Source organism: Podarcis pityusensis (assembly GCF_964106645.2).
Source record: "Podarcis pityusensis genome assembly, chromosome: 1".
Classification (NCBI taxonomy): domain Eukaryota; kingdom Metazoa; phylum Chordata; class Lepidosauria; order Squamata; family Lacertidae; genus Podarcis; species Podarcis pityusensis.
In genome coordinates this window covers 121756411-121772918 of record NC_138028.1, presented here as the reverse complement: position 1 = coordinate 121772918, position 16508 = coordinate 121756411, and positions in this window count along the sequence as shown.

Below are 16508 nucleotides of genomic sequence, written 5' to 3'. Positions count from 1 at the left end.
GCATATCTTGCTTGAGGTGTTTAGCGTGGAATGCTCCAGATAAGGCCTTTATTGAATGACCATGTCGTGTTTACTCGCATCCGATGGGAGGGTTGAGGTGGTGTGGCCGTCCTGTTTTCCTCCCACAGAAAATCTGCCTTTAAAACAAGAGAAAAGAATGTAACAGGTGTGGGTGTTCCTTGTGGCTGTTTCCCCCTTCTTCTTTTTTCAAGGCTCTTCCTGCTGGTTTCCATCTATAATTAATTCCACATTCCACCACTGCTAACCTGATCTGCAGCAGAACAACAGCGTCCCAGGGTGTTCCCAGGTTGTCACCGTTTTCGGGTGGGATTTAATCACATCCCAGCAAATGCAGGCTGTGCAATTAAGGCTGATTTGAAGTTCTTGTGAAACCATCGTATGTGGTGGACCTGTAAAGTAGCCAAGGGATACTGGGAGACAATATACAGCTGAGTGACTGGGTAAAACTATGGAAAGAAGGTTTAAAATTTACTGCATGCAATGCCTTAAAAGAAAATATAATGAAAATGATGTATAGATGATATATTACACCCATCAAGTTAGCTAAAATGTATAAAGTTAGTAATAAATGTTGGAAATGTAAAGAAAAAGAAGGAACATTTTATCATATGTGGTGGGAATGTAAAAAGGTGAAAAGCTTCTGGGAGATGATATATAATGAGATGAAAAAAATGTTGAAATATACATTTATAAAGAAACCAGAAGTATTTTTACTGGGCATTGTAGGGAGTGATATAAATAGAAAGGAATGTAAGCTCTTTTTATATGCAACAACGGCAGCAAGAATATTATTGGCTCAAAAATGGAAGCAAGAAGAATTACTGATGAAAGAAGAATGGAGGACGAAATTAATAGACTATGCAGAACCGGATAAACTAACAGGAAGGATTTGAAATCGGGGGGGACCAAAGAATCACAGAAGACTGGAGTAAATTTACGGATTATTTGAAAAGTATTTGTGAAGATCAGACAGCGTTTGTAGGTTTGCAAGAAGTTTTGTGAGGAGTATTATTGGAATTATTGCAAAAATGGATAAGGGGGAGGATGATTAGTTAAGAAATTTAAAGGTAATATAAATTTAAGAAATGCATAAGAAGTGGTTAAAATGGTGGATCATCAGAGGTGCTGATGGAAGTCCAAAAAGATTGTATAAGTGATAAAGTTTTGTGGTACGTATTATAATTTATATGTTAAAATCAATAAAAAGTATTATAAAAAACAACAATTAGTTAGAAAATATATACCGTACTTTTCCGTGTATAAGACGAGGGTTTTTTTACTCTAAAATAATGTTTAAAAACTGGGGTCGTCTTATACACAGATAGTGCATGGGGGACGGGGGACGGGTGATTGGTTGCATCTGTGAGCTGCAGCTTGTCAGCGGTGATTTGGTGGGTGATTGGTTGCTGCGGCAAGGGCTGCTTCGGATTGGCTGCCGCTGCGGCAATTGGGCCTGCAATTGTCGGCTGCTGTTGGCGAGTGGGCCGGCGCTTGTTGGCTTCTGCAGCGTAAACAATTGTCAGCATTTATCAGTTGGGTTAGTGATTTTCTGCATCCCCCCCCCCAAAAGCTCAAAAACTCTATCTCCCTCCATTTTTTTAAATTTGAGTCCCCCAAAATAGGGGGTGTCTTACACACAGGGGCGTGTTATACATGGAAAAATACGGTATTTAAGATATCTCCCCCCAAAATATCAGAATCCTTTCTTTTAGGGATAACTGGATCAGATGTACCAAAAAACCCCAAAGGAATTTGTTTATGTATGCGACTACTGCAGTGAACGTATTGCCGGTATATGCCCCCAAATGATGTAAGGAGGCAATACCACGAAAGAGGAGTGGCAGTTGAAATTGATGGAATATGCAGAATTAGCAAGTTTTAACTAGTAAAATCAGAGAACAAAAGAAACAGTTTTCAAGGAGGAATGGGATGTAGATTACTGTAAAAATTATTGTAAACATGTTAGCACACCAGCAGGTTTGGATTAAGTTCAGCAGTGAAAGTTATTTTGAGAAGAAAGCTGAGGGGGAAAAGGTATAGATTAGTTACAATATGCAGCAGCAAAAGATAATCACGAGAAAACAATGGAAAGGTAGGAGGGAAGTTGGATTTTTAAGTGAATGTATACTGGAAAATGTTTGATCAATTGTATTTTATTTGTGAAAATTTATATATATATTTGTATAAATCAAAGTCTAATACATGTTGGAAATGTAAAGAGAAAGAAGGTACTTTTTCCACATGTGGTGGTCTTGTAATAAGAGTAAAGCTTATTGGGAAATAATGTATAATGAATTGAAAAAGATGTTTAAGATAACATTCATTAAAAACCCCCAGGAACTTTTCTTTTGGGAATTGTAGGATTAGAACTACCCAAACAGTATAGAAATTTACTTATGTATGCAACTACAGCTGCAAGAATATTATTTGCCCAAAAGTGGAAAGATGAAGCGGTCCCGACAAAAGAAGATTGGATACAGAAACTAATGGAGTATGCAGAAATGGCAAAACTTACCGGAAGAATAAGAAATAAAGACAACAAACTTTTAAGAAAGGAATGGAAGTGGTTTATTGAGTATTTACAAACAACCTGGAAACAGATTAAGATGTTGGCAGGATTATTGTAAAAACCTACAGTGATGTTGTTGTTGTTTTAAAAGATGTATGAGATATATATTAGAATAGAGGAGGAGTTTGGATTTGATATCCCGCTTTATCACTACCCTAAGGAGTCTCAAAGCGGCTAACATTCTCCTTTCCCTTCCTCCCCCACAACAAACACTCTGTGAGGTGAGTGAGGCTGAGAGACTTCAGAGAAGTGTGACTGGCCCAAGGTCACCCAGCAGCTGCATGTGGAGGAGCCGGGAATCGAACCCGGTTCACCAGATTACAAGTCCACCGCTCTTAACCACTACACCACACTGGCTCCTATTGTCTAGAATAGACAAATACTGTAAAAGAATAAGTTAAGACAATTTGGAGTATGCAGGAAAATAAATGTAAGGAACCGCAGAAAGAGGGGGAACGGAGTCAAAATAAGAAAATGTTAGAACTTGGCAAATTAATTGTTATAATGTATATAAATTAAAATTAAAATTAAAAAAAAATCAGCAGTAAAGAGTGGGTTTTCCCTAGGAAAGCAGTGGGGGAAGTGGAAAAACTCTCAGACCCTTGCTTTCTAAGTGCAGGAGAAGCAAAGTGTGTACGAGCCCTTAGAGTGCACTAAGAAGAACACTTTGTTTGGAAGTACCCAAGTGTCAGGAGTCCAGTTCCTGGCTTGATAACACAGTTAACGCAATTAATTAAAAGGGATGATTTATTGTCAAAACAAGCAGATAGCTCCGGACGGCTTTACACAGCCTCCGCTATCATCAATCAAGATGACCCTTCTGAAGACTACTTCCACCGAGACCAGAACTGAACTTTCACTTCATACGTCTTTTGTTTTGATTCCTATCTTGCAGCCCTCCCATTTGCCGAGACCTCAGACTGAGTGGGTCAGCTCCCTCCTCTTCCCCATTGTCTGAGAGGCTGTCTCTTAACCCTTTCCCGCCTGTTTGTGCTTCTGACGAAGCGTTCTAGCTTGCTCTCCGCCATTCCCTTATCAGCCGGCATTCCAAGGGGCGGGGGAGTTGGTACGAGCCAATGCTCATCCTGCATGGCAGTTAACCCTCTCTGTTCCTGGCTGCTTTCTTCAGTTGGCAGCAACCCTTCCCTGGGAGCTGGCTGCAAACCTTCCCTGGGAGCTGGCTCATTCATGACACCAGGATGTCGGATGCAACAGGGATTTTGTAAAACTGTATACTCTGCCCACCCCCACTCCCCCCCATATCAGAGGTTCATGTGGGAAGCTGTATCACAAGGTCAATACCTTGCCTGGAAACCCCAACCCTTCTTCTCATTTGAAGTGGAAAACACAACTCTCCAAAATGACTTTTGGAGTATTGGCAGTTCTCCTTGCTGCGGTGGTATATTTTGAACTCTCGATATCATTTTTTCCCCTAGACGAACCTTAGGAATCCCCATAACAGTTCACTTCCAGGCAACCCGTCGGAACATTTGTCCTGATTTGCTTTGCAACAAAGCTTCTGTGAAGGTTAAACAATATCAACTCTTTCTTGAGTTTTCATTCTGATTTCTTTGTGGAGAGGTTATACAAAAACCCACTAGTTAGTCAGCCTTCAGACTAGCATTTCTGCACAGAGGTTAAACAACTTCCTGTCAATGGATTCTTATCCCCTCCCTTCCCTCGCCACTTAATGTTCTCACAGTGGCCACCCAGATCCCCAATTAATATACAATTAGCATATATCAATCGTCCATCACCATTATGAGATATCCTGGAAGGTTAAAAATATAATGAGGAAGCAACATGGTTGTATTGTGTGGAATCATATCGTCAAATGCAGAGGTTCCTTCCTGACAAGGAGGTGCTCTCTGTACAAGCTCCTGCCCTTTATTTCTGAGGCACAACAACATTTTTGCTATCTCTAAGTCCCTTTCAGTCCCCTTTCAACACCCAGCTCTCTGTTCACTCCCTGCACAGTTCCATCAATTGGTGCTGGTTATATTGCCCCTTTGCAGAAAGCCACACATTGGGAAAGGCTTTGTTCATGCGCCTTCCTTCCTTCCTCCTTCCTTCCTTCCTTCCTTCCTTTCATCTACCTATCTAGATATAGATATACATATTCATGCCGAATACATGTGAGTTCCTTGTCTACACCGGAATACATAAATGGATTATGTTAAGTAAAAAGGGTGTGAAACCGCCATTGCTTTAGCGGACACAACAGCTTTATCTTTGTGTACGATATTAGCTTGCTCATAGATGGAGTGGACATGTAGAAATGACTACATGACGCCTGACCCAGGTACTCGAATCGTTCGGTGTGAGGGCAAGGTGAGGAGGAAAGGCAAAACAACAACAACACACACCTTTGTGCTGCGAATCAAGAAGGACAGGAAGCCTCCCCCACATTTTGACCACACCACAGCAGTGGTGTTGCATCCCCGCAACAATGTACGTCGTACACTCCATAGTCTGATAGGTGATGTTTGTGTGTGCCTCTGGGCCTGCACCCCAGTTTCACCAGCCCCTAGTCTCTGGAATGAGCCAGCTCCTGGTGGAACTTTACAGCCGGCTGCAGAACAGAGAGGTGTAGATCTGATGCAGGATGAGCAGAGGCCAGCAGTAACTCCCCATTGCCAAGGGAACAACTGAGAGCGGGCTGGAACACAGCCCAAGCTCTCAGGAAGCTCAAACAGGCGCGAACAGACACAGAGACAGTCTTTCAGAACAGGCTGGAGGCTGGAGCTGATGCAATAAGTCCGAAGAGTCGGCGAATGGGAGGGCTGCTAGACAGGAAGCAAAACAAGAGACGTAAGGGGCGACGGTTCAATATATTCTGTAGGAACAGGAAGGAGTCTTCAGAAGGGTCATTTTGAGTGATAATGCCGGTGGCTTGGTTAGAGCCGTCTGGAGCTATATGTGTCTTTTTTTGCAATAAATCCTCCTTTTTAATTACCTACACTTACTGTGTTATCAAGCCAGGATCCTGGACTCCTGACACCTAGGTACGCCTCTGACCTGCTAAAATGTAGTTGATGATGTTAACCTTTATGTCAAGGGTTACTAATGTGCCATCCAGATGGTGATGGACTCCAGCTCCCATTATCCTTGACCAATGACTGGGGCTGATGGGAGTTGGAGTCCAACAATTTGCAGAGGGCACTAGGTTGGCTCCCACCTTCTACTAATCTAGACATAAGTCCCATTGAACTCAATGGAGCTAACTTCTGAGGAGACTCTATGTGTCTTCACATGGACCCTGTTAGATTTTTCTTCTTGTTTCTTGGACAGCCTTTTTATAATAAATAAATAAATACCAGAATATATCACAGCATCACATGGGAGCGACACACGTGAGCATCCTTAGGGAGAAAGGATATGGTGTTGCAACATGGAGTGCAGTTTAAGGGAGTGACCGAGTTGTGCTAAGCAAATTATGGGCAGTAATGAAAACAAGATCCCTGATGATAAGGCAGGGTATTAACATTCCTGTCCTGAAACTGAATCCTTGAGCAATAGATTGGGGGGGGGGGCGGGGGACAAACAACTAAGGATGAATAAAGCCCGAGGTCACGTGACTTCCAGAAAATCAGTCAATTTAAGCAGCAAACAGTTCAGCAGCAATTCCCATGTATGCTTGCTGTGAACTTGCAACTTTAACAAATTCAGAGAACTGGAGGGGATTTGTTTTAAATACCCAACCTGACCAGTGCAGGTGCAAGGATTAAAAAGGGATTCAAAAAGATTCTGCATGATATTAGGAACTCTGCTTTTCATTGTGGTGCGCCAGCACTGGTGCTACAAAAACAAAGAACTTTATGGGCGTAAAAGACATGGAAACTTCCAAGTATTTAGTTAGTGTAAAGAGGCTTGCTTTTCTAGAGAGCTAAGCTATGCTCACAAAACATGCCAGTGCTTGATGTTACGCGGTACACATGTTTTGTATCTATGTGTTTGTGTCATAAAACAAGTGCATATGGTTTAATCAGATTAAGGCTAGCTCTTTGAAAAAACAACGCACTGAAATCTTGAGTATTAAAGACACTGCCTAAATAACAAAAACAAAACTGTGAATCTGAATGTTATGTGAGAATTAATGTAATGTGGTGACTTAAGCGTTACAGCTGAACCTCAGTTTGGAACATTTACTTAGTCGCAAAGCTTAAGGGATCCCCTCGGGTTAATCGTTCTCTCTCAGCCTAGATAAAATGGAGGGAAAACACCCATCTATGCCACCTCAAGTTTCGGGGAGGATGCTAATGTAATAAATATCTAATATTAATTAATTTATTAAATGTATACACTTCCCTTCAGCTGAAGGTCTTATTGTGATCTTATATACCACCTCGGCCTGAAACCACATGACAGCATTTACCTCACAACATGTCAGTGTGTCAGAATTATTAATATTATTTGCATTTGTATTTGCTAGGTGTGGTATGCAAAAAAAGAGAGAAATGTCTCAAAGCAACTTAGCAAAATGCAAACAGATAAAATAATTTTTAAAGCCAATTTTTAAAAAGAAGCTGATGTACACTATAGTTTTCTTTTATGGGAAGGCTACCTTATGGAGCAGAGGGCCTACTCGGTAGTGGCGCCCACCCTGTGGAATGCCCTCCCATCAGATGTCAATGAAATAAACAACTATCTGACTTTTAGAAGACATCTGAAGGAAGTTTTTAATGTTTGATGTTTTATTGTGTTTTTAATATTCTGTTGGGAGCCGCCCAGAGTGGCTGGGGAAACCCAGCCAGATGGGTGGGGTATAAATAATGAATTATTATTATTATTATTATTATTATTATTATTATTATTATTATGCTTTACCTAAGATCACCAAGTGTATGTCCTTAATCAGAGTTAGCAATCTGTCTCCCAGGTCCACAACTACTTTCTTTAGTCGCATCCACACCATTATTTTAAAACACATTTAACACACATTTAAAGCCCATGGTTTCCTCCCAATAATCCTGGGAACTATAATTTACTCCTCGTAGAATTACAATTCCCAGTATTCTTAACAAACTACAGCTCCCAAGTTTTCTTTCTTTCTTTCTTTCTTTTGAAGGGGATGTAACCATAGTTAAACTTCCCTTCTTGGAAATGATGCAAATTGTCTTCCCATGAACAAAAACAACAGCGCTCACATGACAGCAGTCCATAAATTAAAGTGTGTGGCTTTTTTGTTACTAATGTGTTATCCTGCACCCACAAACAAGGGATGGACCTTCCTTCCCAAGGAGGCCGGAATTCTTCCTTGGTTTCCTTTGAATTATTGAGGTTGATATAAATCGAAAGCCTTGCGGGTGTCTCATCCAAAGACCCACCCTGCTGCACTCGCATGCCATTGCGGTGTACCAACGTTGTGCAAATAATGGTTGTCGCAAGACTCCTTACTGTACCTTGCTTGCACTAAGCAAAACAGGAAGTTCACCTCGTCCAACTTCCAGCAATTGTCTCCTCCTTGGATGAAATCGAAATTGCAAATTGGAGGTTGCGAAGAGCACATTGAACTCATGACCCAGCAGCGAGATGAGATAGGCATCTGGAAGACTCTCGGTGGTTCGAAAGACAAGAAACGTGCTCCAGTGCTGAGATGGCAGATCTGTGGGAGGACTAGATCTGTACTGACCTAACGAGAATGTTTGCTGGATTTGCTAGGCTTCATAATGTATGAAACGAAACTGAGATATATCTACTGGGATGGAAGCCTCCTTCCCTGTGAAAATAATATCAAGATACCATTCCTGAGTGATTATACCATAATGTACTTCTGATGTGGGCACTGAGGCATGGGGACTAAAATGAATGATATAACCTTTCCTCATAGGGGAGATGCTCCATGCCCTTAATGATTTTTGTTTGACCTTTTTTATAATTATTTTTTATTAATTTTCTTCTTTTTTATAACAAATTGACTTCAAATTCAAATTTAAACATATTATTTTTAACAAATGACCTTCCCAATTCACTACATCGTTACCTTATATATTAACTTCCCACCCTTCCTCCATGGTCTTTTTGTTCCCGCCATTTTCTACTGCCTCATATATCATTGTTACCTGTCACAAAATCCCTCTCATAACATTATTTTTTATTTACGTCCACTGTTGATAACCCAACTCCTGCTTGCGAGTTCCTTAAATTAAAATACTTTTGCAGATCATCCAGAAAAGGCTTGCTTGCCTTCTTCTGAAGCTTTTCAAGCTCTATATAATATCCTTTCTGAGGTGAGCTGGCCAGAACTGTACACTGTATTCCAAGTGTGCTCGCAATGACAATTAAATGGCAGCTTTTGAGTCCTCAAAATGGAAAGAAAGCTCATGAATGGGACAATGACTCCCAGCACAGGATGGTGTGATTTAGGGTAGTATAATACGCAAGCCATTTGAATGTGTGAGTTGCCTTAATGTGCAGCTTGAGAATGTATAGCTCACACAGGAAGCAAACACATTACACCCCACAAAAATGCTGTGAGGAAAGTTTGACCCCATTCAGTCATCCCAAACTTAGTTGTGGATTACAGTGCAGCTCCAGATTGGATCAGACACTTCTCCAGATTTAGCAGGACATATTTTCCATCAAAATGTGTGTAAAATGTTTATTTCATGGAGGAAAGCACTGAGGGAAAAAATGCACACAATAATGAGTATAACAAAGTGAATTTCTCATACATTTTTTTAAAATGCACAAAATGGGGCTGAACAGACCAAAATGAAACAGGACTGATCTGTCCCTTTACAGTGGCACAAAATGTACATAACTTTTCGAAATGGTTAATATGATCCCAGTCCTAGAGAAAAAGATTGCGAACATGTGTGGGTTTGCTTTATTTAAATATGATACTGAATTCACGTCGCAATATTTAGCGTTGTTCAGTATCGATAGAGATGTTGATTAAGCGCTGCTTTCCTACCAATGCTAAAGTTCTTTAGCAGGGAAGGTTCTTCTCATGGCAAATAACATTTGTGTGATTCATCAATAGTAAATGTAGGCGCCAGCTTAATGGCAGAAATGTTTTAAACAAGAGCTTCCCTAAGCAGAGCAAATTAGTGGTCCATACGCTTTTGTAGCTGTGCCTCTAGCAATGACCTATAAACCTAATTTCGCAGAAGATGCCCTTCCACAAATGATGCCAGCTTAGCAATATCATGCTGGAGAAATATAATATAACACCTGCCCCTCCTTATTAAGAGTTACTTTGGCAGAACACTAAAAAGTGGAACTCGCTGGAATATGGCCCTGATCACATCTTGTTTTACGTGCTTTCTGTGTAGTACTGGAACCACCACCAGATTTCTAGAACCTTTTAATGAGGGTGAAAGAGGAGAGCTCAAAACATCAACATCAAAAAAACTAAGATCATGGCCCTGGTCCCATCACCTCCTGGCAAATAGAAGGGGAAGAACTGGAGACAGTGAGAGATCTTACTTTCTTGGGTTCCATGATCACTGCAGATGGTGACAGCAGTCACGAAATTAAAAGACCCCTGCTTCTTGGGAGAAAAGCAATGACAAACCTAGACAGCATCTTAAAAAGCAGAGACATCACCTTGCCGACAAAGGTCCGTATAGTTAAAGCTATGGTTTTCCCAGTAGTGCTGTATGGAAGTGAGAGCTGGACAATAAAGAAGGCTGATCGCCGAAGAATTGGTGCTTTTGAATTATGGTGCTGGAGGAGACTCTTGAGAGTCCCATGGACTGCAAGAAGATCAAACCTATCCATTCTAAAGGAAATCAGCCCTGAGTGCTCACTGGAAGGACAGATCCTGAAGCTGAGGCTCCAATACTTTGGCCACCTCATGAGAAGAGAAGACTCCCTGGAAAAGACCCTAATGTTGGGGAAGATGGAGGGCACAAGGAGAAGGGGATGACAGAGGACGAGATGGTTGGACAGTGTTCTTGAAGCTACCAGCATGAGTTTGACCAAACTGTGGGAGGCAGTGGAAGACAGGAGTGCCTGGTGTGCTCTGGTCCATGGGGTCATGAAGAGTCAGAGACGACTAAACGACTAAACAACCATAATTTTTCTAGAAAAAGAGGTGCCAGAACTCACTATGAACACTTCCCTTGTTCTCTTATAATGGCAGTGGCGCCCACTTGAGAGGTGCCAGAACTGAGTTCCAGCGGGTTCCGACTTTAAAAAAAAAAGCCCTGCATCTAGTCTAATCTCTTGCTCCGGGTAGGATGCAACTACAACTTCCCTGATGGCTGGCCATCAAACTTCTGCTTGAATTATCTCTCAAGGCAGTCTGTGTCCCACTGCCAGGCAGCTTTCACTATTAGGAAGTATCTCCAAAAAAGCTGCTTCCTTGCAGTGTACACACGCTCCAAGTTTTGTGCTCTAGAGCAACTGACAACAAGTCTGCTCCATCTCCTGGAGGTCTTCGGACGTATGAAGACACCATAATCATCTCTTGTCAGGCCTCAATTTCCCCAGCTATTTCGATCATTCTTTATAGGTCATCTCTGGCTCATGAAAAATGATGCCCCAATAAATTTCTTACACTATTAGGCGCCACCTCCAGATTCTTTGTTATTTTGACACATTGACATACAGTATATGACCTTATCGCACATTAGAAACTGTAGACTTCATTTTCTTTCATAAGTACCAGTTTTCCCTTATTTTATTCTCACGATGGATGCTAAAATTGTGACCTGCATGTTCAAACATGAATATACCACCATCCCAAGCACATTAACTGGTACAAGAAGACAGTGATTTCAGTGGTACTAGCCTACTAACAAGTGTGCTTAAGGCTGCGGGCTTCTCTAATGGGTCCATGCAGGGCCTTCCTTGCTAGAATGGATTGACACATTTCGAGGTGAGGCATCCATGGAGAATCCATCACTTCCCATGACCAAAGTGAAAGTCTAGAACTCTGTTGCCAAACCAAAGAATCTGTGTGGTTTAAGGTTGATGAATTACAAGTATCAGAAAGGTGCATGTGAGTGGCCTGATCAGAGATGGGACAATTCCAAGACCCAGGCCTGATCTACATGCATCTTATCATTGGCAGGGCCCAAAGGTTCATCCAAGGAAACCAAAACTTGAGTAAAAATCATTTTGTTCATGCGTGTGCTTTGATTCTGCAGCTGACTTCTCTTTCTGTGCCTTGCTTCTTTTCTGTTTTTCTGTATGTCTAGGGAAAGGGCTTCGCTAAGTCCTTTTTCTTGTGGGCGTCTGTTTATAATACATGCACCCATTGCACCAGGACTAAGTTTCAGAAGGGGGAAAGACAGCAGAGGCGGCATTGCCTTAACCTTGTTCTTTCCCATTTTATTAAACTGAACTGTGTTGCACAAGAAATGATCTCTCATGAACTCTCAAACTGAGGTCAGAGGACAAGGATCCAGAGTTCACGCTAAGGGTGGCCAAATTCTGTGCGACTGCCACAAAACTTAGGGAACAAGCTGTGCTACCATAATGACTAAGGCCTTAAATGACAATTTTAGGTTATACTTTAACCCTAACCCTGTTATACCTAATTGCAAATTCAAATGTGTCCCTATGGAGTTTTATGACTTCCCTGATATTGTATGTGAGCTGGAACTGGTCAGTGACCGAAATTCATCCATTTTCAAAATGAGGAATTATACTGCATCTTGAACAGCCAGAACTTCTGCCTGGGAAAGACTGTTGTTACCAGTGCTTTTCTCTTAGAAAAAGAAGGGCCGGTACTCACCATGAAGTTGTTACAGTAAGTGCCACATTTTTAACCAGTGCTCTCCTTCTCGAAAAAACAAAGAGGCGACAGTCCTGCGTTCCCTTGAGTACCCCCACACAAAAAAGGCACTGGTTGTTAGTGATTACAGAAAACACATGCATTTTTCTGTACTGTCTCTTCCCATATTGCAGAACTAGGGTTCTCTCTTGGGCATTTACTCTTTTGTGTGTTCCCATTATTTGGGGAAAACCAGGACTCCTTTCAACAGAATAGTTGCTCATCACCAAGTGCCACTGAACTGCCTAGAAAAGGCACCAAATGTCCTTGGTGAGAAACATTTACACTGTGCACTTACTGTATTTTTCCCATGTATAAGTGTAATAAATGTAGGGGTTGCTTGTGCGTAAGTTGCTGCCACTCCTGGCTAGGTTGCCTTGTTAAACCTTTTCTGTCTGGACAGCCCTTCACTTCGTGGCTGTTCAGTCGCTAGCAGAGTCCGTCAGTGGGCGTTTCTTAAACCTTTTCCAGCATAAAAGCTGTTTGACCCCAAGTCTCCTCCTACTCTCCCTGCGTGGAAGTCTTCTGCGCAGGGAGGGTGTGGGTAGCGGAGGACCCGTGCTCTCCTCGCTGGTCTCCGGTGAGGAGTCCTGGAGCCCCCTCGCCGATTCCCCCATCTGCCCCCCTTTATCCCTGGTGTTACGCTGATTTCCTTCCCCAGCTGGTGAGCTGCCTCTCCCCCTGCTGGGCCCTTCTCCAGCATCGCTTGAGAGCCTAGCCTCTGGCTCCGATGTCAGTTCCCTGACAATAAGACAATATTTTTTCCTTAGAAATAATAGGCAAAAAATTCGGGTCGTCTTATACACAGATAGCAGAGGGGGGATGGGCGATTGGTGTCAGCAGCCAGCAGGAGACTGGCAGCGGTGATTGGGCATGTGATTGGTTGCTGTGGCAAGACCTGCTGACGATTGACCTGGGGCTGCAGCAATTGGGCGGGCTATTTACGGCAGCGGCGAGGCGTGTGTGCAATCGGCTGTGGTTGCATCTAGCATGCAGGTGGGCCTTTGGCAGCAAGCGTGCAGACGATTGTTGGCTGCGGTGATGCATGCAAGTTGCATTGTCGGGCAGGCTGTAGATTGGCAGCAGTGACCCCCCCCCCCAAAAAAAACAACCCTCAACAACTTTGGGCAATTTCCCCCCACAATTTTTTTTGTTGCCATCCAAAAAAATAGGGGTCGTCTCATACATGGAGGCATGTTATACATGGAAAAATACAGTATTTATCTGTTTGTATCCACCCGTGCTTCTCAGTCACAGGGATTCTCAAAATGGCTAGCACTGGGATATATATATACACACACACACACACACACACACACACACACACACGGGACAGGAGCAACCAATCACTATAGCAGCAAGCAGAAAGTTCCCTTAGAGTTCACATCCCAAAGGACAAACCAGAGCAAATTACATAAAACACAAGATACGAATTTAAAGAAATGGGTGGACCTGAACAGGGTGCATGCTAATGTGAATGATAGAAGAACAAAAATGCTTCCTATAAGCTGCTAGTGGCTTAAGCATCCTCTGCCACAGGCACATCAACATTCTGCATGTTTTAAACTGTTTTTAATATGGTATTTTAAATGGTTTCAACCCGCCCTGGGACTTACAGTGAAGGGCAGGTAATAAGTTGTAATGGCCGTGACGACAACATCCTGGATGGCCTCAAGTCATTTATCAGGCTTTGGTTTGGTTTTAATTTTTAATGTTTGCTTTAATTTACAAACTTACGGACGTCCGGTTACTTAGGAAGTCCCTCAAGTATATAGAAAACACTAGTTTATTTCTGAGTGCTTTTCAAGCCAACAGGACATTCAGCCACCTGAGTTTGTTTCTACTGTATTCAAGTGGGTCCTGCAACAAAATGGTGTGGTGTATCCCAAAGAATGCCGGAGAGGACATTGATATTTAAAGTATTCAGGGGCACAGGGCCATACACAGAGTCACATAAAAATTGCATATGGATGTGCATAGATGTCTCTGTGCAAAAACAGATGGTGGTTGGCTAGAATCTTACCTGCACTTTGCTGTGCAGTACAACCAGGAACCCCATCAGCAAAAAAGAATATTATTTTGTTTTATTTTGAAAAGGGAAGGAAAAAGGCCAGAGATCTGGAATCTGGCACAAAAGTCATGGGGCTCAGGATCTCTGGGCCCGGCAAATACGGGAATAGCTCATTCAGTGGAGCAGGAGACTCTTAATCTCAGGGTTGTGGGTTCAATCCTCATGTTGTGCAGAAGATGCCTGCATTGCAGGGGGTTGGACTAGATGACCCTTGGGACCCTTCCAGCTCTACAATTATGTGATTCTGTTTGGGATTCCAGCCAGTCTGGAATAGGAAGCTGATAGTCCTGGTTAGGCCTCACGGAACAGATAGGAATTTTTGGACGGCGAGAAGAAGGACATGTTTTCTTTATAGCTCTAAAGCATGGGTAGGCAAACTAAGGTCCGGGGGCCGGATCTGGCCCAATCGCTTTCTAAATCCGGCCCGCAGACAGTCCGGGAATCAGCATGTTTTTACATGAGTAGAATGTGTGCTTTTATTTAAAATCCACCTCTGGGTTATTTGTGGGGCTTGCCTTGTGGAGCGTAGGAATTCGTTCATCCCCCCCCAAATATAGTCTGACCCCCCACAAGGTCCGAGGGACAGTGGACTGGCCCCCTGCTGAAAAAGTTTGCTGACTCCAGCTCAGAGGGCTGCCACCTTGAACCTGAGTATTTTGGAAAATGGGAAAGTTGGATCTTTCCCTTTCGTTCCCCCTGAAACATCCTGTTATTGTTGAAGTTTGTTCTCAGCATGCTTCCATAAACTCCATTAACTGCCCACCTCCAGCTCCAGGATGCTCAATATAAGCAAAGAGGCCTTAATTATGGACTTCAGCAGACCAGTTTCTTCTGTCCCATTTTCCTCTCCTACCCCTGCCCCACTTGCCCCTAATATTCCATGACTTGACAGCTCTCAGCCGCTGACTGAACTGACAGACATGCAGAGTCTGCTCAACTTCTGGTTGCTTTAAACCAGGGGTGGAGAACCAGATATGGCCCTCAGATGGTGTTGGACTCCAGATCCCACCATCCTCAGCCAGCGTGTCGAATGGTCAGGGACGATGGGAGTTGGAGTCCAACAACCAGCTTGCAGGCCACAGGTCCCCTACTCAAGCTTTAGAAACACTTTTTTTATTTTTATTTTTTTATTTTTTTAAAGAATGGCAAACTGCCACATGCAGTGCCTTACTTGGATGTGTCTGGAGTCTTGGAAGCTTGACTACCCTACGTTCTCCTACAAATGGACCTTGAGCTTGTTTGGAGGTTCTAGCAGGGGAGCGCAGCTATCGTATACCCTTGACCGAAGAACGGTACACTCCTTCTATCTGGGATGGTCGTCCTCTTCCACCGAGCGCGCAGCTTCGGGAGGGACGCACATGGAGCGGTGAGGGAGGAAGGGGACACCCGCCTAGCCAGCCAGATCAGCCGAATCAACCCTGGCGATCAATGGGGTGACAGATGTCGCAGCCAGATCGCCCTCACATCCGAAACACTTTCTTTTTATAGGCTCAAATGCCATCGGTATTCATAAGTCTTGGGGTCCCACAGGTGCTTGTAGGGACATGTGGTTTTTGTTTTTAAATCTTTTAAATTTACAAAGTGATATCCCTCTTCGTACCTACGATGTCTCTCACTTTTGAAATAGATTTTATTAGTGCTTATAGAGGAAAAATACAAAGTTAGTATCAAGTATCTTTTCCTCTCTCTTTGTCTCAGCTAAGACTTCGATTTGAATACAATAAAAAGAAAAGGGGAATAAAGAAAGAGAGGGAAACAAAGAAAAAGATGTAGAAAAGATGTTAAGAGAGCTTCTTTTAGATTTTTATATATACTTTCTGTTTTAACTCCTTTTAGTTTTTTAAAACGTTTTTTAGATGTTAAATGATTGTACCCCTCCGTCCTTATGATGGTCTACGACCGTAATAAAAATTTGTTGTTGTTGATGATGTTAAGAGAGAAATAAATAAAACTCAGAAGGGACTTCCAATTCTTCGTCTGTCCATGATACACACACACACACACACACACACACACAAAATATTCACTTCATCCGCTCCCATATAACACCCAACAAAGCCACTTTCTGTAAACAAACATAGTCTTCCATCCTCAAATCCAATCTTTAACAAGGATGTCTC